General features: G+C 36.2%; 1 long non-coding RNA gene across 2 annotated transcripts; it reads left to right on the top strand.

Annotated features, from left to right (window-relative positions):
* The first annotated feature begins 605 nt into the window (after positions 1-605).
* Positions 606-23,198, top strand: LOC116785409. 2 transcript variants are annotated; one of them, XR_004356525.1, is made up of 7 exons: positions 606-717; positions 8,253-8,372; positions 10,936-11,014; positions 13,485-13,556; positions 21,294-21,359; positions 21,669-21,758; positions 23,048-23,198. It is a non-coding gene; the product is annotated as an uncharacterized LOC116785409 (long non-coding RNA). The 2 variants fall into 2 exon arrangements; XR_004356524.1 differs by having other exon boundaries at positions 630-763.

Raw genomic sequence — 23,198 nt, 5'->3', positions numbered from 1 at the left:
CAAATGTGGGTAGAGCCTTCCCCAAATCTTCGTTTGCAAAGCCTAGCCATGATACAGTGAAATAGTAACTGGTCTAAAGAAGTACATTAAAGAAATTGTGATATAGTTAAATATAATCCACACAAAATACTCAGAAGTGATTGCAACAGCCAGCTGTAATAAATTTTTATTATTCATGGATGATCATACTCTTGTTTAATGCAGGGCTTGTTTTACACTTACTATGCAGAGTAGTAGGTTCCTATTCTATGAAAAGGTAAGGGAGCTTAAGCAAATACTGTTCTAACTTATTCTTAAAGAATATGGTCATTTTTAAGTAGCATAAGTTTAAATAAGCAGAACTTTAAATAACTGTGATCTGCTTCTGTTTGCAAATGAGCTATCAAAAACCCCCTAGCTTCTTTTCAATACAATTTTTAGTGCTTTTACCCTAAAACCCTAATGCCAAATAATCACATTTGGAACTGATCTGTGTGTTCTACAAACTAATTTTCTTATCACTCTGGTTCATTTCAGCAATCTAGTTGTTCTTAAACTAATTGTATTGAAAAATAAGGACTTGATTTAAGAGAAGCTAAAATCCCTTCTTGTACCTTGCTTTTTAGGCTCAAACCTTTTTTTACAGAAAGCTTCTCCTACTGCCCAGAAGGAAAATTTCTTCCCAGTTGCTCACCTAATTGTGCATCTTGTCTACAATCAGAAAGTTTCACTGGCTCTGTAAGTCCATCCAGTGGCTGCATATGGGAATTGCATATTTTTGAGGGTAAATTTCAATTTTGTACAAATTAGCTTATTAAGTAGTGTAGTTAATGTTATTACTGGAAATAAATGTAAACGGAAATGTACAACTGGAATACTCCCAACCTTTGCTGATAAGAAGATCTATATCTCTAAAGTACCCTTTGAGTAATACTGGGAATTGATTTGTTGTTCCAGCAACAGGGACAAGATAAAAGCTGATGATTATTTATTTGTATTTAAATTAATTACCTCCTAGAGTGAGGAACAGAAACCTTCTGAGTGAAAAGTTTTAGCTTATTTTCATTCTGAACCTGAGACAACTGAGGTCATTGTGAATGCTAGGCTAGCTCTTGTGAATCATCCTCTTAGATCTCATGTGTGTGTTCATACTAAAGCAAACCTCCGTGAAGTTACATCTTCTAATTATTAAGTATGTGTTTTTGTTAAATGGCATGAGATACTACAAAAAGTCATTAAAAAACTGAATGTAAAGAGGACAAGATCTGAACAGTGTGTACCAGAAGTCACATTAAGAATTTCTATACAGACTATTTCCAGAAAATCCTGCTTACGTTCAGTACTGAATCTTGATGGATCATCAGACTAAATCAGGCCAGCTGATTGTTTGAGAATCTATCATTAGATGTAGCATTTCCCCTTGATGATGACAGCAATTTGAGCCTCAGTGCCTTGAGCCCTAATTCTAACATCATTTCCATTATTGTTACCAGCGCTGAAGTTGTAACTGTAGAGAATATCAGTGGAATACTTTTACCAGTTAGAAAAAGCCCATTTGCTAAAAGCCTTTTAATTCTCTGTTCTTGGCAAATAAAGGCTTCTAAAATGTTCACCATCATTACTACCTTTTTTCTTCCCATGAAAGTAAACGAATCTTTAATTTTGCCTTCTAGAGTGAATACATTATGATATAGCTTACAATTACATGGTAGCATATAATTTGTCCAGCCCTGCTTCAGTTAGTGCGTAGGTTGTGGAGGCATAAAAAGGCATACAGAATGACTTTTGTAACACCAGCCTAAATCTAGTGCTTTTAAAAAAATTAAGAGCTTCATTTTTCTATCTTTATAAATAAATTTTACCCTAGAAAGTTGCAGAAGTGTGTGTAAGATACTGTCATGGCAGGTACTTGTGCTTGTTAAAACAACCACGTAGTACCTATTGCCTGCTGTGGTACAACAGTTGCCTTTATAATTCTTTCCAGTGTTTTATACATTTCAAATCTTCATTATTTTTGGTCTAGAATTGCCACTACTGAGGTTACTATGGTTGTAAACTCTAGCAGTTTCTCTCCAACAAGATATCTGGTTTTAGTAACAGAGTTTTGAATTAGAATATTACAATTCCTTCTTACTGCAATGATTATTATAAAATAGATAATGTCAGTGTGTTGTGAATATAATGCAACTTGATCTGCTACAGAAACTCTGCTTTCAGGTTTGGTTTTCTTTTGTTTGTTTGTTTTTAACTAGGGCCGCAATAAATATATACCTTCTTTGTTAGCCTAAGTACTCCCCAGACCTGAAAACATAGGGCCTTCATGGAACTTTAAGTTAAAATGAGATGGCTTTGGAAAATGAATGCAGAAAACATTCGACTCATCTCTGGAACCCACTCTAGCAGTTTTTTGCATGGTTCTCACTTTACGAAGTTGGCTGGTATCTTATGAATTCACTTTCCTCTGTAAGAGTATAGAGCTGGATGATATAGAACCACTGAATGAACTCCTAGCTCTCCTTTCTCTGTAAGCTGTGAGTCTCAGCATAATTTAGTTGGAGCACAACATAGGTTTCCCTACTGTGTGCTTGATCAGTCCACAAAAGCTGTTGTTATAACACTGCCTTTGTCCTCTCCTTCCTCTGAGTACAACCAGAGGATCACTTGGTTATTTTATTTTACTTGCATTTGCCAGTGTTAGGGTTTCATTATTCATGTGTCAGTTATGACTATATCATTTACCAGAACCAAAAAGACTCCGCTTCTTAGTACATTACAATAGCTACAAATCTTTCCAGAGGCATCCAGTAAATTATTTTGGTTTTGTTCATTCCATTAAATATATAGGAAACTATTTTCCTCTAGTGAATTATTATTCTTCATGAGAAGACAAAGAATAAATATAATGTATTTCTGATTTGTTCTGAGCTCTTTACTGGAGATAGGAAAAGAACTGTAAAGGTGATGTACCTTTCTTGAGGCCATAGTAGAGCCCACTTTTTAACCCTACCAGCTTCCATGCTTTTTGTCTGAGCAATATTAATACTGCAGCATTCTTCTGTTAATCATGGCCCTGCATTTTACCATGTCCTGTGATGTGACAGATCAATAAACACCCTCAATGAGGAGATTACAAATAAAACTGTGGAATTTACAAATTTAGAAAATTATTTCCAAATCAGCTATAGTTTTTTAGCTAAACAAAACAAGATTGATGAATACCTGCATACCAAACACTTCCTGTCAGAGTTCACAATATTTACAAAGCCCATTAGCAGGTTTTGCAGAACATCCTCAATCCTGTACTCAGCTGATAGGTTGTTACAGACACATCAGTATGGAAAAAATCTGTCCTGTTCTAGTTTCTCTTTCAGACGTCTCTAGCAGTTCCAGAAGTTATGAGATCCATTGCCTACCTCAACTCTGCCCTTTCCCAACAACTGCAAACAAGGCAAAGCAGTTTTCTGCAACCTGGTGGGGTTGCAGGCACCCTCTTTTTCTAGGGTGAACATAACCAAATTATTAGAATTGCCATTTTTTGGCATATTTCTCGTAGTTCTTGCTGCATGGAAAGATTTCACCATTTGATGTGTATTTAATTCAAAGTGGAAAAATGCAAAAGGAAAGAACAAACAAATTTAGAAGCTTTTCAGACAATATAGTGGTCACAGAATTGAGTTTACAGGTCAGCACAAACATTCTAGGCATATGTTAGTCTGTCATAATTATGATTGTTGATTTGTTCTTCCCTTATGAATAAATATAAAATATGCCATTTATATTTCTTTGGCCGGATTTTCTTTCATCTTTTCTAAACCGAGCACTCCTAATCTTTTGTATCTTCTGCTGTGCACAATAGTGCCCAATTTAGTAAGGATTGTCAAATGGCATTGCAAAACTGTTATGCAAAAACCATATTGCAAAACCATTATGTCATTTAGTAGTGTCTTTCAAATTCTAAAATAATTTTTAAGAAGTCTAGTCAGGGTTTATGATGTTATGTTCCATATTCCCAGAGATCTGTTTCAATTATATTTTCACGGAGCTGAATGTTTTGTTATGAGGTTAGAAGTTAGTTTTGAAAAATTTGTTTCAAGAATATTTACAGTCCATCTGTTTATGAGCAAAGCACAGACTGAAGAGACAGCATAGCACAGATGAGTCATAAACTGGTTCTTAATTATTGCAGTTTGGAGGCAGTACCAAGTGGTGTGTTTGGTCCTGTATGGTTCTAGTCTTCCCTTGAATTAATCTTTTGACAAAACTGTAAGACTTTTGGGTACCCACCCAGTCCTAAGAACTGTTTATTCTCCCGTAATCCTGCCTTCAGAAATTGATAACTGACAACTGTTTGGTGAAAGATTAAACAACAGGTGATTTTCAGTTCTTGTAATTTCTATACAGTTTCTTAATTTTACTGTAGTAATAAAAATCCATATAGCAAAGACTGCCAATCATGTCACTCTTCTCATTTTAGAAGTGTGTAGTTTAGGATCACAAAATGTTTTGCATGTTTACATAACTGGTTATTTTTGCATCCCTGCTCTGAGGACGGTAGCATAATATGCTCATTTTACAGTTGAAGGAAGTGTAGCAAAGAGCAATTACTTGATTCAGGGCACACATCAAGAGTGGTGTAGGCTCAGTCATCCCAATTCCCACTTATAGTGAATGCTACTTCATTCTTCACACCACAAAAACTACAACTTAAAAAAATATAAAAAATTTTTTTGAAAAATTGCCCTGTAGCTCCTTTCTTGGCACAGGATTTTCAGAACCTGAATTCTGGCACCGGGACGCACCTTATCGTAATGCTTTAGTAGTCTTTTTTGTGGGTAACTTTGTGCCTTTCAAAGAGCACCTGGATACAGCTAGAAACACAAGGAACTAAGCTAGCTTTGAAGCAGAAGGGCTGATTGCAATGGAGAGGAGTGGGATTATTTTAACTAAGCAGTGTTTTACTATAGTGAACAATCTAGAAAAATCTTATTCCTAACAAATTACAAAAACAGTCCAGTGGCATTTAATTTATTCCTGTTATAAGCCCCAGTTTACCTCTGAAGAGGTGTTAAGAGAAACTGTTCTGTCAAGCCCATTTAATAACAAGCTTTTATTCAACATGAATAATACTGAACTCTTTTATGAATAAGATTAGAAAATTATTCTATTTTTATGTGAGAGAAATAAATTAATAAAGAAAACCAGCACTGTTTGTGCACAAACGAAATGTTCTTCTCATCTCTGAGGTGACTCTCAAGTTACTTGTATCTTGTCAGCCTCACTTTTCAATATGTGTGTGGCCAGTCTTCGCGAACGAAGATTTGGGAAAGGTCTTTACCCTTCGAGCTGCGCAGTGGATTTTTTAGGTGAGACACAGCGTGCGCTGAGCTGAGCCCACCCTTTAATCCTAAGGTTCATCTGCCGGGGCCGAGCGAGCTTGGACAGTGGCAGTGAGGTCAGGTTGTAGGTTTGTTTAGAGTGACCTTCTCTTAGACGGATGACCTTACAGGGTTGATGAGCTCCATCTGCCCGGGGGAGTTTCCCTGACCGGGAATCAAACCCGAGCTGCAGCGGTGAGAGTGCTGCATCCTAACCACTAGACCACCAGGGGTCCCCTCACTTTTCAATAGTTTTGTTTTTATGGGTAGTATTTAGCAGGCAGCTCCTGTAGTTTTTGCTACATGACAAATGTTTTTGTCCAGGACATTCTCAAACCTGACTGGAGTGTGGGTGCTAGCATAGGCAGCTCCTTGTCAGCATACAAGGGATCCATATTGGCTGTTGTGCATTCGTTCAGTAGGTCACCCATGTAGAGAGTAAATGGAAGGAAACTGTAAATTACAGGGTTATAAATACATGAAGAGTCTCTTGAGCAAAGATTGAGTGGTTTCTGATGTCAGCACAACCCTGAGATGAATTTAGTGTCCTGCTTTGTTTTGCTGTTTTTCTATTCCCTGTGAAGCAGGGCTCCTTTATAAAGAGAAGAGAAAGCCAATGGTATTTAATGGAGAAATCAAACTTAGACACTTAAATGATAACCATAAACATTTACAGGATGTCCTGTTCTGTCGTGGCCACAGACAGATTCTTAAAATTGTGTCCCATGGATGTAGCTAAAACGGGAATTCTGAACCTATTCAATATAATCCATTTCATTTACTGGCTGTAATGCTGTTGCAAGTGGATATTAAAAAGAACAGTCTTGGACTTTAAAATACCGTTGGTGTAGAAATTGAAGTATAAAACCAGAAAACACGTTAGTACAGTACAGATTTAAGCAGGCAGGTTAGGAATATAATGAATACATATTATGTAATAAAGAATAACAGGATTATCTATTTTCATGGCAGTGCAACACAAAGTAATTCTAAAGACTAAGAATCTAAGATTTTCATACGATCAGTGGTAACCAAGAAGGAATAATCTCAGTAAATGATATTCAGAAAAAAAGAAACTGAACTTTGTTCCTGAAAAATTATCCATAGGCTTCAGTAATAAAAAATGATATATTTTGCAAACTGCCAGATTTTGCAAAGTGCAGATTACTCTGAAACCTGTAGGCAGAATCAGTGTGGCAATGCCCAACTGTATTTGCTTCTGACTCAGAGAAGGAAGAGTTGTGGTCTGAATGAAAAATACAAAATAACAGCATGTCCTGTGTATGGGTCAAAGCTTTCAGGCTTAAATTCAGTCACAGCAAATAATAACCTTGTTTCTCTAGAAATATCTATTTTTCACATTGTGCAGCATAGTAATCATAATAAATCAGTTGTGATCATTTTGAAAGATGTTGCGTATTTCCTATAGTTAGTCTGAAGGAGCTTTAGGCTTGTAAACAGCATAATTTGTTTCAGAGGTTAAAGGTCTAGACCAAAACCTCAGTGTCTGCCTGGATCAAAAGCCAGTCAGTCTATGAAAGAGTGAAGACCTCTAGGCTGAATTACTTTTGTGGCATTGCTAAAATGCAAGGTGTGTCTTATCAGAGAATATTTATTTTAAATAATACAATAATCTATCAAAATCCCATAACATGTTTCTACCTCAAATCTGAAAAATTAAATAAAGATAACTACCATTATGAGGACCTGGTTATCCTGTACCACCATTCTTCCCTAGCCTTTATAAAGTTCCGAGAAATTACAAAATATTTTGTAATACTGTTACTAAAATATAGTGCCCTGGCAAAAATCAGAGGCACTGTGGCTCAGCTGTGATTTTCAGGTGTACATGGAATAAACTAGAGGTTGTGGGATAATTTGAGATGTTTTGTTTATGTCAGATTCTCTGTGGTGGCAACAAAAATACTCACTAGATTTCAGGCTAAAATGTGGATTAGTACTGAAAGTAATTACTTCTGTGTGACTACACAATTCCTTCTTCTGACACTAAATTTATCTCAGGCTTTTAGGAAGTCTACAGGCATTGAGAATTATATTGAACATATTCCATGTGTGCAAAAGAGAAACATTTCAGCCTCAGATGGGATATAACTTTTAATATTTCCACTTGTACCCTAGACAATAGTTCTATAAAATTTCTCATAGTTTAATAAAGTTTCTTATTATAAATGCAGGTGTTTTCTTACAGCAGTCCTGAAGGCAAAAATATCATTCCTTTCCCCTTGGAAATCTTGAATGGTAACTCACAGAATAGAACAATAAATCAGTTATATCCAGGAAATGTTAGTTTGAAAAAGGAAAAAAGCCTACAAAATACTGATTTGATATTGCTTTCCAGATTAATGCAAAAACTTGACTGAACACAATGCATTGTGATACTGTGCTTAAAATTGGCAGTCCCACATGGCATTGGACACAGTCCTGTCACTGGGTCCAGCCTGATAAGAAGAGAACCCTCAAACACTTTGGCTTATCTCTAGTAAAATCTTTCTACACTTGGGCTTTCCCCCCCCCCACTAGGTTGCTTTTAAAAAACACTATGTTAATAATATTTTTGGAATTAGGCACATTTCAGAGAAGTGCACTATACTGTATGGAATAATAATGCCCAGAAACTTATCTGTGTATAGTATTTCATCATATATATTAGGATGATATTTTAAAATATAGATCTTGGTGAAATAATTTAAGTTTTTTGACTGCAGGAATACAGAATAAGCATACAAAAAGAAACTCCTAAAAAGTTCAGAGCAGAGCAAATTCTTACATGTGTAGCATCTAAAAATAAAGGATACTAATTATAACAACAGAAGATACTCACAAGTGTAGATGAACACACCTCTTTTTTTTCTCTTTCATTTCAACACATTTGGGAAGATCTGTGATGGAACATGCCTGCCACTTTCACTGTTAATGGAAAACAATGAAGTATCTGGCAGGATCGGTTACATTAAGGTGTGATTTCCTGCTGGAATAAGATCTGGATGCCAAAGGGAGGTGAGTACTTTCTTAATCTTATTTATTAATCTTAATAAATGCTTTAACTATTAAGTTACCAAGTATTGCAAATTGGGAAACACTGTGAAATCCTCTGTCTTATTTTTTATGAGGAGGGGCTGATGGGACAGCAGTTCTAGAGGAGAGCCAGTAGCTGAGAATCCTGAATAAGCCCCTAATTGTCTCTGGGGGGACATACATTAGATCCTCTCCTTTTTTTTGGTCATCTTTTACTGGTAGCTTTGTCTGTTAAGTTTACTGGTTTGTATGCCTGAATTTCCTGTGTTTTATGGAGACTCTGGGTACCTTCTCTCAAGAAAGTGAATTTTATTGCAACACACACATCCATGATGGAAGTAAGCCAAGTTAATGTTTTTCTACTCTAGAAGCAACTTGAGTTTTTTCAGCAAAATAAAATGCCAGTGTTCTTTGTACTCATTCAGCATCAGGCAGAAAGCAAAAATGAGGCATTTTAAAAGTTCAGATGTGAGAATTTGTGCAGAGCTCTGCTACAAACTAAAGGAATGTGAAAAAGTTTTAAGCCCTGGTGTCATCTGATATGGCAGACTATATTATTGCAGAGTTTGCTGCCAAATCCTAATCTAATCAAGGCAGATATATTTCCTTTAACGAAATAGTTTCCAGTCATGTCAGAAAACAAATTAAATGAAGCAGTGAAGGAGATTATGATCTACCTAGGAAAACAAAGTAGTTCTTAATCTGGATAATATATTATTACTTTGTTGTAAAAGGTTAGATTCAGACTGAGTGTTGTTTTAGTAGTTGCTGATTAGTGATGCGTTATTATGGGAAGTAATTAAAAGCTTACCAGACTGACAAAGTAGGGTCTGTGCACAGTCAAAGTGGGAATTCAGAAGCCTGGCAGATTAGATTTCCAATGAAAGTCTGTGATTTTAAATCATTTTAAACAAACATTGTTTCACTTCCCATTGGAGTAGAATAGGTTCATTTGGAAATACGGTGAAATCACTTCATCAGAAACAAACCAAGGACATATTGTCTTTCTTAGACTGCCAAATTTGTGAAGTAAAACAAGTTTTTTCTAGGTTTCCCTGGTACCTAGTTTACATAGCTGTTTTGTGGGTAAATTAATAATTTTTAACTGCATTAAATATGAACAATTATGCACAAATAGTTAATAATACCCAATAGTAATTACATGGAAGGACTATATTAACCCCTTAGATCTCTTTTATTTTAGTAGGGTTTTTTTAATGCCTTTGTTATTTAGAATTACTCATGATTTAACTTCAAGTTTTGGGCCCAGTCTTCACATGTTTTATGTCTGAGCTTTCTGGAGTGGTCACAGCCCCATTTCATATCCATGTTGCGTGAAAAGACCATTAAGACACTCAAGGATAAACATATGCAATGGTAATTAAGTAATCAGATGCCTCTACATTGCTTTGAATGCTCTACTACATCAGGAACAGAGCAGATGAAGCGGGGGTTAGTTTTTTTTCTGAAACACCTGTTCTCTCTCCATCGTCCTTTCCGCCTTCCCTGTCTCCTCTGCTTTCTGCCAGGAGCTGCTGGAGTCCATGAGATGGCAGTACGCCATAGCAGGGTGTTGGGACATCAGCTCTACAGCTCCAACTTTATAGCATGGATAGATCCCTTTTTAAACTCTAGAGATTTGTTCAAATTCTAGTTTCCTTATGCCACAAATATCCTACCTTTCAGACTGTCATCAGTTGGGAATTGCGGGTGATTCCTGCTAGGGGACGTAGGAGAATTCCAGTGTAGAAAGGGATCAATTTACTAAAAAGTTTGGGAAAAATGTTTACCCTGAGCTCCCTCTATTAAACTGTTAGGTGAAGGCTCCTCTTTGGAACTAGCAAGAATGTCTCTGAGGAACACAGTTAATCAGTTACAAAGGACTTTAAAATATTCAATTCATATGTTCTTGGCTTATCTTCAGATTCTAATATATAAGGCAAAGGTTGTTTTTTGATTAAATATAAAAAGGTTACACAATTTAGGAGGTGTGTCCTTCGAGTAACTTTTATCCAGACTAGCACACAGAGAGGAAATGCCTTGTCAAGCCCCAGCCACCTGAGACCCACTGGGCTATTTATTAAGGCCAAGTTAATTGGTTCAGGCAGGGTGATATAAGCAGTGAAGAGCCTGCAAGATCAGCATCCCTCCCTCTCCAAAATGAGACAGAAAGAGCAAAATCCTTCCTGTTGTGGATCTGCTCTGCAACTTTGCAGGGAGGAGAGCTCTTACTTTCTGGAAGAGAAAGTAACCTCTGCAGCTGTGAAACCTGAGAGAACAATGGAGATTGTGTAGACAAGCAGTTACAGGGGGCTGCTCTTGGCTCTCTGAGGCTTGATGCCAGAGAGGTCCCACAGCAGCAATCTTTTCTTTGTAATAAATTCTAAACTTCTGTTGACCTTATTGCTGTGCTCTGGGCTGAACTGCATGTGAACAACTGACGGGATGTACCCCAGATCTTGTAATTGTGGATGCTTACTGAATGCCAACAGAACTCTTCTGGACAAGACCAAAATGTAACTGAAAGCATTTTTCTTGTTTCCAGACTGAATGTGAACTAAGCTGTTCATTCCTGCTTTAGCCATGCCCTGGAAGAACATATCATACCACTCAAGTCACTTTAGGTTAGTGTGATAGAAGTCGCTCTCATTTTCCCATTTTCAATCCTGTACTGCTTTGTATTAAGATTGGCTTTTTTTTTTTTTTAATGAAAAACCCCCAACCTTCAAGCTTTTATTTTAAAAAAGTCTGAAGACTTCACTGTTTTCTCTACAGGAACATATTGTCAACTGCAAATATAGAGAAAGTAAAACCTGAAGGTTATTATTTATACTTTGGTATCACTTTGAAGCATTTGTTCAATTTTAAGTCCTTGCTTTTTATTCCAGGTTCTGTGGAGAACATGTCTAGTCATTACAGACCATTCTTCACTTTGTTGTAAACTACTTCTATCCATGTAAATACTAAGGCCATAGTTATTCCAACTTTATGGATATGCCTAAAATCTATTAATGTGAACATTCGCATTGATTTCTTTTTTATATTGTGTGCAATAGGCACGTGTATAACTTGTAAAAATCAGAACAGAATTATTACTTTGTCCTCAGAGGATTAAAACCATTTGAAATGTCTACTATTTGCCAAATGAGACGTAAGATCCTGATTTACACCATCAGTTTTCTATATATCACAAGACCAAATCTATTTAAACAATACAGTAAAATATTGTTCCCTGTTACATATAACAGTGGACTTTGATAGTAAGTAGCCCACAACTATTGGGTTAATATATGTAAGTATTTATAATACATGTTTTAAATTATATGCCAGGATGGACTGTGCATTTTTTATACATATATATGTGTGTTTGAGTATATAGTCTTGGACTGTAGCCAAGACTATGTAAGAAATATTGTGTGTGTAGAAGCTCTGAATGGCCTCCTTCACAAACATCATCATGCAGGCATTTTCCCTGTTTTACCACCCCTCAATGCTCTTTCCTTTAGTTAACTGTATTTCTGTCTCATATCACACTAGAATATATTCCCTCCACTGCCTGTCATCTACTAGGATTCATTTTAAATGAGGTAGTCACTATCCTTATCTAATGAATGATAGTACTTTGGCCAGTGCAGTTTAAGGATTGGGAGGATTTATGGTTCAGTTGTCTGAACACAAGATAAGATTTTTTGGCAGTGAAATAAATATTTGAAATTCAAATTTTATAAATGGGTACTTTAAAAACTATTTGATGTTTAATCACACTGAAAAAGAACTTTATTATATGAGTGGCTGTAAGACTTTTGGATGCTGTCTGTATTTATACCACATCGTCAGAAGAGAAATTATTGTTACTGAAGAAATAATCTCTGTTCTTTCTAGTTGGATTATATTTAAAGCCTAGAAAATTTTGACAAAAGAGGAAGATGAAAGCTGAAGTCAGTGATAGATTCAGTCTGGAAATAGTTGAAATGCGTCTTGTGGGATAAATGTTTTTTTATATTGACTGCATGTCAGCTCTATATTAGATGTGAGCACGACAATAGCAGAGAAGACAACTACCATAATTTACCTACTTTTATAAAAACCAGATATTGCCGGGTTACCCGTGCAAGGGTGGTGTTATTTTGTAATTTGGGTGGTTTTCACACAGCCTGATTCAAGGCACTCCATGGCAAGTGCCTGTGTTGGTTGGTTAGCCTTCCTAGAATCCTCAAAATTTGTTAGGAGAAAGAGATTTCTACCACCCAGAGGGCAATTCAGAGGAAGGATTCACTGAATTACTGAATTACTGAATGAATGAATGAATTACTCTCCTGAAGAGGCCTTCTCACCCTGCTGATACACAGGAAACCAACAGCATCCAACTTCCTACTTTATTGTATAAACAGAACAAAAAAATGGCAATGTCAGGAATAAAAACCAAATCAGGATAAGTATATATATAGTATAGTATATATAGTATGCTGAATGTAAAATGAGGCACTTAAAGCCAAAAATTAGAAACCTGAATATGCCTGCTTATGTGGTACCAATTTCTAGGCTTTCTCAAACTGTGCCTGTTGATATGTCAACGGGCATGTCTGGAACTGCTTGAGATTTCATAGTGCTGGAGAGACAACATATGCCATACCTCATAGTCCGCATACAGAAACTAGATGTTCTCTCTATTATAAGACACATTCTTTTCCTTTCATCTCTTTCCGTGTCAAGACCATTATTAATGATTTTAGTGGTTAAAACAATGGTTAAAAGGCCCGATCTCATTTGAAAGTTGATAATACAAGCATAGGGACATTTTAAGCATTTAACAGTGTGAAAAATTAACACTGTGATTGCAATAGATGCTGCATAGTAATAGAAGGAAAAAACTAGTTCTCACCTGAGGCAATTGTACAATGTAATAAGATACAAAATCTGTTTTAGTTCAGAACAGCAGAAAAAGTTTAATCAGACTCAAGAAACTGGGGAATTGGTAATGTCGGCACCATGTCGATTCCATCACTGCAACACAGGTTTGAAGCTTCTAGTGGAACTAAGGAAAACAAAGATTATGTTAATAATTTTGTTAACTTTTTTTTCTTTTTTCCTAAGAGACATTAAAAAGGCACCAAGAAATAGTGTTAACAAAGTCAAGACAAATTGTGTTCATCTGGAGAGTTAGAGGTATGTTGAAACTGATGTCATTCCTTTTTTTTAATAAATATCCAACTACTAAAGAAATACAGACAGGTCTGAATGAGTGTCTAGAGACAGCACATCAAAAATGCATATATAACAATGCTGTTGTAAAGACTGCCCAATAATCACAGCCTACATTAATTCCAGAAAGCACACAACTAATATTCCTTGGCTTCATTTTTAAGGCAGCATTTGGAAAGTTATGCGCACTAATCCTGTAACAGTAATGGGATTTGTGTTTCCAACACAAGCATAGCTTTGAAAATATAACCATAAGAGTCCCATGCAGCAGTCAAAGTAATCCCTGGCTTCTGAGAAAGAAGAACAACTTTGCAAAAATTTTGTCACCAAACTGAAAATACATCCTGTATCTTGGGGAATCCTCATATAAACATTCTTTTCCTGGCTGCAGGGATGTAAGATTACAAGGAAATGGAGGAGAAAGAGCGGTTATTGAAAGAACCCAAGTCTGCTTCTTAGCTGTCTGAAAATCCCCAGTGTCCCCATTTTCCCACAAAAGTGTTATCATAGAATGATTTGGTTTGGAAGGGACATTTAAAGGTCATCTAGTCCAACAGCAGGGACATCTTCAACCAGATCAGGTTGCTCAAAGCCCCGTTCAGCCTGATCTTGAATGTTTCCAGGAGTAAGGCATCCACCACCTCCCTGTGAAATCTGTGCCACTGTATCACCATCCTTATCATGAGAAATTTCTTCCTTATATCTAGTCTGAATCTATCCTCTTTTAGTGTAAAATTATTACCCCGTGTCCTGTTGCAACAGGTACTCCTAAAAAAAATTATAACCCCTGAGAGGTGAGTGGTCACTTTAAGTACTTCATGATTTAAATTGGTAAGGTAAATATGCTAGTTTAGTCTCCTGTTGCCTGACAGAGCAAAGTAGTGTCTGTTCCCCTTCAATTCCTATTTACAGAGAGTAGGACCTTTGGAAATTTTCAGAATTGGCATTTTTCCTCTTCTCCCTAGAACAAGAGTTGTATGTAAATCTTACATGTGAATAGGAAGTTAAGTGAAATTCAGTAATTCATATAGGGAAGTAGTAAATGCAATCTGAAAAGGCCTGGGTATTTTTATTCAAAATTCCTATTGACTTCAGAAGAATGAAAGATGTGGATCTTTTTCACAGAAGAAAAACAATCCTATGTGTTAAGTATCTGTTGGAATGAATGGATATTGCTGGCTTTTTGTATCATACTGGAAGTTGTCAATTTCTGAGGATATTGGTTTCTACTCTTGTGGTTGAGTGTGGGGTTATTGGTCATTTTTATTTGTGACACCTCTTTTAAATAAGGACATAATTAAAAACTCTGTCCAGGATAGCAGTCTCTAAAGATTGCAGTCACATACATCTGCACTGTTGTGAGTCTGAATAAAACTGCAATAATATTGTTGGGTTTAGGATTAGGGGTAAGGGTAGGGGCAGGGTTAGGAATTAGAGTTAGGGGGTAGGGATAGAGATTAGGATTACGGTTGGGATTAGGAGTTAGGGGTTTTTTTATATATATTCCACTGTACAAATCTCATATTTGATTTTGAACATGTACTTCAGGACTTTTGAGGGAACAGAGATTTGGCATTGTGTATTCCTATGGAAATCTCACCATTAAAGTTCATCCTAACTTTCAAAACCACTACAGATATACTCCCAGATACAATGTATCTGCTTGCCTGTACGTATGACTTGTAAATCATGAGAATAAAACATGACTTATTCCAAATGTTAAGGGTTTTCTCTTTTACAGGTCTGACATCATTTTGCCACTAGTATATGTAATTGCAAATTTACAGGTGACATGGCTTATTTCAATAAAAATGCCAGATATCAATTTCTAAGGGATGCAATTTCATATACTTCTTCATTACAGCTAATTTTACCACACAGTGGTTGGTGTTGTTTCTGTTACAAACAAATACTTGACAAATGAAGAAGCTCTGTGCTTTCACCTAATGATTTTTCTTTTGTGAAAAGTTTTATGATCCATCCTGGACATTTCTTCTAATAATATTTCACAGGAGGCAGTGAAGAGCTGCACTCCCTTGAAAAGGAAATCTCTGTATCAAAGAGACTGTTCCTTGGTACATCTGTAGAAGTGTCTACACTTCTCTGAGGCGTACTCTATCATGTAGTAAGGAGGTAGTAGATTTCTTCTCCTTCTCCTTCTTCAACTGGAGGCTGACTGAATTATGATCATGATGCCTTCTACTTCCTTTTATTGGTGACTTGCAGTCTGTGGTCAAGTCTCTGCTCTCTGAGGTTGCAGAGATCATGCCTGTTGCGAGCCCTTCTGCATTGTGCAAAGGCAGATGTCTTGGGTATCCCCCAGTTTATGAGTTACGTGGGATCATTGCAATATGATTTTGCATGTCTATAATGCTTTTAAAATCCTTGCTAAAAAACCCCAGCCTCTGGCTGTTTCAACGTGACCGTCTCCTGCCTGTGCCCATCAAAAATTTCTTTTGGTCCAAGGTACTTTATGTCAATAAAGATTGCTTCAATAGCCTTTGCATAGCACAGCATGAGTTTCTCAGAGGGGCTATAGGTATGGGAAGGATGAAGCAGAAATCCTGAAAGAAGGAAGCTGGGAGTTCTGCAATGGCTGGAAATAGATATGAACAGCAATTTGATAAAACAGCTTAAAAGAGAGTTAGTTTTCTTACCACACCCACAACCCCCCCACATCTTTGGTATGATTGGACATATGGAGTCCACTACTGAGGGCCCTGATCTCTAGAGCAGGTCTCCACATACTGAGGCTCTGATCTCAGAGCACCCATAAAAGAGCAATGAATTTAGAACTCCTTTCTTGTGTGGAGGTCTTGCTGTCTCTGACAAACAGTTTGTGAGAGAATCACGGATGGTTTTGTGTATGCTTTCCCCCAGTTTTCTCCCCTCACCCCTGGAGCATTACTGTGTGGTTAGTCACATCCAGTGTCAATATATTCTGGTCAGATACTTGGAATGCTGCATTGCTGGAGTTACATTTGCTCACAAAACAATAGTCTTCCTCTCATATGTTTGCACAAACTTAAATAGAATTAGCATGTATATCATCCTGTTTAGTGTGGGGCATCAAAAAGTGAAGATCTATCCAGCTTGGTGTTTCAGACACCTTACTGTTTGGTATATTAGATGGGATTTTTTAAAGATTCAGGAAAAGCTTTTTCTATTCAAATGTCTTCAATTTTTCCTTAACAGTCTGAATTCTGGAATGCTTAGTTAATTGTAGGTCTGTTATTTTCACTGTCAGGTAATAGCTGTCAACATCTTTAATAGACTGCCTGAAATAAGCAGCATTTTAGACATGTTGGTGGTTTTCAGTGTTAAATTACATTTTGTATGATTCTAACAGCAGAACCCAAACTTCTTGAATTATGCCAAGAAGGAGGAATCTGCTACTTGTTTTGTAATCCATATGAAAGACATATAATTTAGAAGATAAATGTCCATTCCCACTGATTAGAGCAAAAAACTTTCTAACTTTTGTGAGTTCTGCCTCTTGGGTAACTGTTTAAGATTATATTGAAGTTACTTACAATCTAAGCTAAGTATACTGAGACCACGGAATAACTTTCTCTTGTAATTGGTAGATAAGAAATTTTATAGTTTAAAAAAAAAGAAGCAGGAGAAAAAATTTTCTCTACTTCTAGAAGACCAACAATGAATCCTTCCCAGCAATCTCTTCAGTAATGTGTAAAATTTTAGTAGAAATAGATTTTCTTAAAAGATGTAGCAGCTCATTTTCTGTTCCTTTTGGTTGTGAGAGTCTTTTCCTGTCAATCATAACTTTCAGAATTGGATGTTCTACACTGAGATTCTTTTCTTGGCAACTAACCTGTTTTCTTGCATTAGGCCAGACTGGTACAACTAAGCAAATGAACTTGGGACATAGTCAAGTATTTCCAGTTAAGAAATACAGATTCTGAAATGCAGATATGCCAAAGGCCATATTTTCTTTTGGCTGAAGTGCTTAAGCACAGGGTAGGCTTAGATTTATAATTTAGATTTACAGGTAGCATGCAATACTATTTTACTTTGTAAAAGCTTGTCATGTGAAAGGTATGGGGAGGGATTCACCTGACTTTGGATTTGCATATGAAAACCTGGTACTAAATAATAATCAGTGTAATACAGAGTAGTATGGCTCTGTATGAATATATGAATCTCCAATTTAAAGCCATGAGAAATTTTATTTCTTAATATCCCACATAATGGAATGAGTTTAAAATCCCAAATAAGAACATTGTAATTCAAATATTTTGCAGGTACCAAAACCAGATAAACTCCTACAGGATTAGGATTTTATTTTCTTACAACTATAAAATGTAGTCTAAAGATGAAAGAAGAATGCTTATTTTCCCCAGGAAGCAGTTTCCCTTCTATTTTTCCTTGAAGCATTAATTTTCCTCTCAGCAGAAAAAAAAATGGCCACAGAAGATAAACTGTTATTTTGCCCTTTGCATTGTGTCATGGATGAAGAAGCTTTGTGATTTCTTTAAGGTCTTAGCTTTAACTACTGGGCCATAGCATCAGAGATTGATTGCTGCTATTGTGTGCCATTAAGGGATATTGTATATTCAGAGGTCTGAATCATTACTAGGTTTTGTAGTACCCCAAAAAATCTTTTGGCATTTCTTTTCAGTGCAATGTGAAGGAGCTTTCATTTTGTTTTTCTCATTGTCATAGAGATTCTGCTATGATTTGTACAGCTTACCTATGTCAAGAATGTAGTTTTAGAAGCTTGTGTAAATTATCTGTTAATCACTAAACTGTAATGGGCTACATACCCATGAGATTATGAATTTATACTAGTTTATGATTAATTTAAATTATTGATAGAAATGCTGTTTACTGACAATGACAAGCATAGTATGAAATAATTTTGCTAACATCATCTGATTTTTGCAGTAACAAACATTTTCTGATTTTCACATGATAGGGCAAGAACCTGATCCATAGAAATGACATCTTGTTTGTATTTCTTCCAAGATTATAAGAACTTCCATTACAAAAGGGTTACAGATAACAAACTTACAACCCTGAAGGTATTTTAATTTGTTAGTCACAATGTAGTTACCTCATTATTAGCAGCAACAAAAGTTTTCCCACTGTCTACTAAAGTACCTTGCTAGGGATCTAGAATGACCCTTCTTAGGTATTTGGGAATGTTCCAGTCTCTAACCAACTTCTGTCCCTGGTGTATATGATGTATGTGATTTTTGTTAGCAAATATAGTGGTATCTATAATAAAATAAATTTTAAAGTGTATAATTGAGTGAATAGTTAACTTTATCCATCCAAGTAAACTTTACAGAAATTAACATTAAAAAATTATGGTCAAACTGGATTGAAATAAATGTAAATATTACTTTTTCTCAACTTTGTATATAGTTTATCCAACAAGTTTTATTAAGCTCACTGGAATGAGAAATGAGCTGTGAGCCCTCACAGAATTAACTAGGCATGTTTGTTTCTGTTATCGGGGGCAACAGATAATGGAGTAGGAGACCCTGATAACAGAAGAGCTTTCATAAAAAGATCATAGTGCAAGTAGAGATGCAAGTACAACATCATGTTATGGCCTCAAACCCTTTATTTAACCCAGAAAGAGCTTGAGTACTTCCAGACCGTGCTCTCCATGAGGACTAGCTCAAAGTTTACAATGGATATTTTGATTTCCTGAATTTTCAGGGTCCCAAAAGGTCAGAACCCAGATCAAAACTTCCATCGGGGAGAATAGCTGCCTGCAGAGGCCCTGTCCCACCCTTCAGAGAACTTGTCCCCTTCCAATCTAATTAATCCCAGGAGCCTGTTCACTAAACCACAACCTGCTCTCAGCCACACCGGACCTCATTTCAGGATGCTTTATCTAGAAGCTACTTCTAACCTACCCTAGACTTTTCCCTAAATCTACAGCCTTTCTCAGAGAATACTCCCAGCTCAACACAGCTCCTGCTGTGCCTTGTGTTACTGGTTGGCTTCAGAGGCTGCTCAACTCACGCTCCTTCCTTTCCTCCCTCTATGATTAGTGTAGTGGCTGGGTTTGTTTAATGTTTTGTTGAGGAGAGGCTTGGTCTTAGTTGTATTTCAGAATTCCTGAGCTACTCAATGGGCCCTCTAAAGGATGAATTACAGAGGTAAGAGTCTTCCCTGAACAAGTTAAAAAATCATTGTAAGATGGTTCAATGCAAAACAGTGCCATGTGAGTCTTCCCTGAACAAGTTAAAAAATCATTGTAAGATGGTTCAATGCAAAACAGTGCCATTTTTTTAATTCAGATGGTGGTAAATTATTTTATGTATGAAAGTAACTTGTTACATGAAAGCAACGTGTTACGTGATTGGCCTCTTTAAAAAGGAGAACTAGAGTAGTATTTATACCTACCTGTTACTGTGCTTCTTTTAGATCTCAGTATTGTTACAGTGATGGTGAAATGTAGGCAAAATGAATAAAATTGTTTTCCAAAAGATGTGTTTGTAAGTATATGACAAGAAGTTGTTCTTTAATGGCTTGTATCCACAAAAGATAGAAGGATTTTAGTGCTAGTTACACATGCTTTTTAAAGCTGTTCAGAAGTCCCTTGTTGAAGTTGGTTTCGATTTTGCATATAAATGTTCAACTATTTTATGCTAATATTGCTCGTATACATGGAACATATTCTACCTAAATTTATAATACTTTTATTTCACATTTTCTTAATTTTCAACTGAATTAGAAGATTTTATTATTAAAAAATATTTATTTTAAGAATGTAGTCCCTTTTAATTCTTTTATTCAAATGACTCTAATATTGAGGAATCTTCAAAATTCCTTTGTAGTTAAAACTCAAAGTATATAACTTTCAGAAAATTATTTTTTATGTTGGTGGCTATTTTATCCTATTATTTCTCATAAGTAAAAATAGCTTCTTCAGTCATACTGAGTATTGGTCAAACTGTATAAGCCCTGAGAGAAAACAGGTCTCTCCGAGCATCTCTCTTCTGTTCCTACAAGTTTTCCTCTAAATTGTAGTGAAAATATCACTATATAGTCTGATCTACAAGCAGCAAAATTGATATTGTAAGCGTAAGCTATTTGTCAGGGAGCACTAGCAGAGTCTGAAATCCAAAGCAGGGTTAATGTTATAGAGTTTCAAGCCATTTTATAAGAATATATTCATTGGATCTTGGCTTGTAGTTTAGCTGTAACAAGAGTATTGTATGCAATCTGGCAGACTGTAAATCTCTTGGACTCCAATTATGGCATAATTTAATTCTGAGTCGTGTTTTCTAACGTAACAGCTTCTAAAACTGCATGTGCAGTTTAGTTGAGTGACGAGGTGCGAGGACTTCTACCTACAAATGAATTTTAGGGATCTTTGCTATATTCACTGGAGAGAGTTTAAAATATACACTGACTTTTTAAAAAGAGCTTGATTTTTTTTCTGATATGTAGTAGAAGTTCTGGTCTGCTTATGAGATAATTTCAGAATCTTCACCTTTCAACTTCAATATGTGAATGAATTCTAGAGAATGAAGGTACTTGAAGAGGTTAAAGAAGGCCAATGCACTGTACTTGCCTACCTCATGTGGTGAAGAATGAAGAGAATTGCATTAAACAAACTGTGTTATAGGTGGGACAAGTAAGGGACAGTCTGTGGTGTTCTATAAAAGCTCACTGACAAAACCTTATGATTTGTCATGAAATTTCCATTTATCTGTTTAGCCGTGAAAACCTGCAGTTAATGCTGTTGAGGTGCTAATGAAGTTGATGGGAAGGAACCCTTTAAAAGTAAGTTCAGATGAAACAAAAATCCCTTCCATTTGCAACAAATGAATTGCATAGGGCTTGAAAATGAAAGAGTTATGTAAATATATTTCTCTTAATTTAGAATAATTTTTTTTCTCTTTTAAAAGCTTCAAGATTTCAGTTGTAACCTTCTGTGACAACTGCCCTTAATGTATAAACAGATTTAACTGTGCGTTGCTTCTGTACTTGCAGTAATATTCTCCCTTATTCAGTTGTAATCTAGGATATATAATCTAGAATCTGCTGCTGGTAATGTGCTTTGGGCTGATTCAGACTCTTCTCAACTTCCAGGGAACTTGGATTCAGATGTAGAAGGACTGTGCATCTGCATACATGAGGGGACCAAAGGATGTCTTTTTGGGCATGGTGTCCATGGGCACAGTGAGATGATAAAGTTTATATATTGTCAGAAAAATTAATGTGAAAGTCCTCACCAATTTGGTAGCCGAAGCAAAAACCCTGTCATACCCAGCATTGTAGCTATGGAAAATATGCATCACCGCTTTCAAGGTCATGTCTTCCATGAGAGCATTACAGTATTTCCAGCGTGTTTCCAGACTTTCAGTCTGACGTCTGTGAGGCACTACACTTTTGAATGCAGATGCACCTTCCAGAAGATGAATATATCTTTTGTTTCCCATCTTTTATAAGGGTGCAAAGTCCAGATGTGGACCCAACTGCCACTAAAATCCTAGAGGGATGTTTTTTTTTCTTAAAATTAAATGGAGAATTGGCAGTGGTGTTAGAAATTATTTGGCAATTCACATATCAAGTTGTCTAAGTGATTGCCTTTTAGCCTGAAGTTCTGTGAGAAAGATAGCTCTTGAGTTTTAGTTAAAAGAAGGTTTGGAGATACATAACTGAAAGTTAAAAAGACAATGAAGGATAGCTGAGAATGCTGGATAGCATAATCGTAGTGAAATATAGGACTGGACTAATTTATTTAAAGTGTTTCTGTTAATGAAACCCTGGCAAAATCACCCTAATCTTGTAATTCAGGGTTGCTCACTCAGCATAGTATTTACTCTTCTTTTAAAGGCTGTGTATATTTCATGTGCTAGTGATAACATAAGGCCACATGGAAATCTTATAAAGATTGGAGGGAAAAAAATCCCTCTCATGAGAAGAAAAACAGATGCAAAGCTATAACCTTGCACCTGGAAGTCTTTCACATGGAAGTTCTGTGTGTTTCCAACCACCCCATAAGGACAGAAAGAACACAAGCAGCTGATAATGTGATTGTGAGGAATGTGCTGACCGTGGTGGTGACAGGGTGATATATTTACCCTCAAGAGCACAAGTGCACCTGTGAAATATTAGACTGTGCTTTTTTACTACAAGATCAGTTTAGAAATATTTAAGAGTAAGCTACAAGATGGAAGGAGAGGGCAGTTAAAAGAGGCTGGGAAAAGCAGACTGCTTTCAGAACAATTTATCACAGAGCTTTGGAGGCTTATTCCACTCTCATTAAGAACAGATCCTTTGGAAGGAAATGTCTATCAATGCAGCTAATTAAATACACTAGAATTAGTAAACTAGGAGAGAAAATTCCTAGCTTATGTTAAAAATATAAAATTTAACATGGAATTAGTGATGCATACTTGAGAAAATAGATGTTTCAGATGGCTGACTGGGTTGCCCTGACTGTGTATTTCTAATTTATGTTTTAGGTTAACACACCAAATGGTACAGAAAACATTACATGCGTGTAGAGCATCAAAACTGAAATTACTGTTGGTGTGGTATCCTCTGGGTTTCCTGAATTCTTAGAATTTTATCTTTAGTACTCACAAATAAATAATGGTTGTGATTATATTTAAA

The sequence above is a fragment of the Chiroxiphia lanceolata genome, chromosome 4, assembly GCF_009829145.1.
Source record: "Chiroxiphia lanceolata isolate bChiLan1 chromosome 4, bChiLan1.pri, whole genome shotgun sequence".
In the NCBI taxonomy this organism is placed as follows: domain Eukaryota; kingdom Metazoa; phylum Chordata; class Aves; order Passeriformes; family Pipridae; genus Chiroxiphia; species Chiroxiphia lanceolata.
This window is presented reverse-complemented; position numbering and strand designations above follow the sequence as displayed.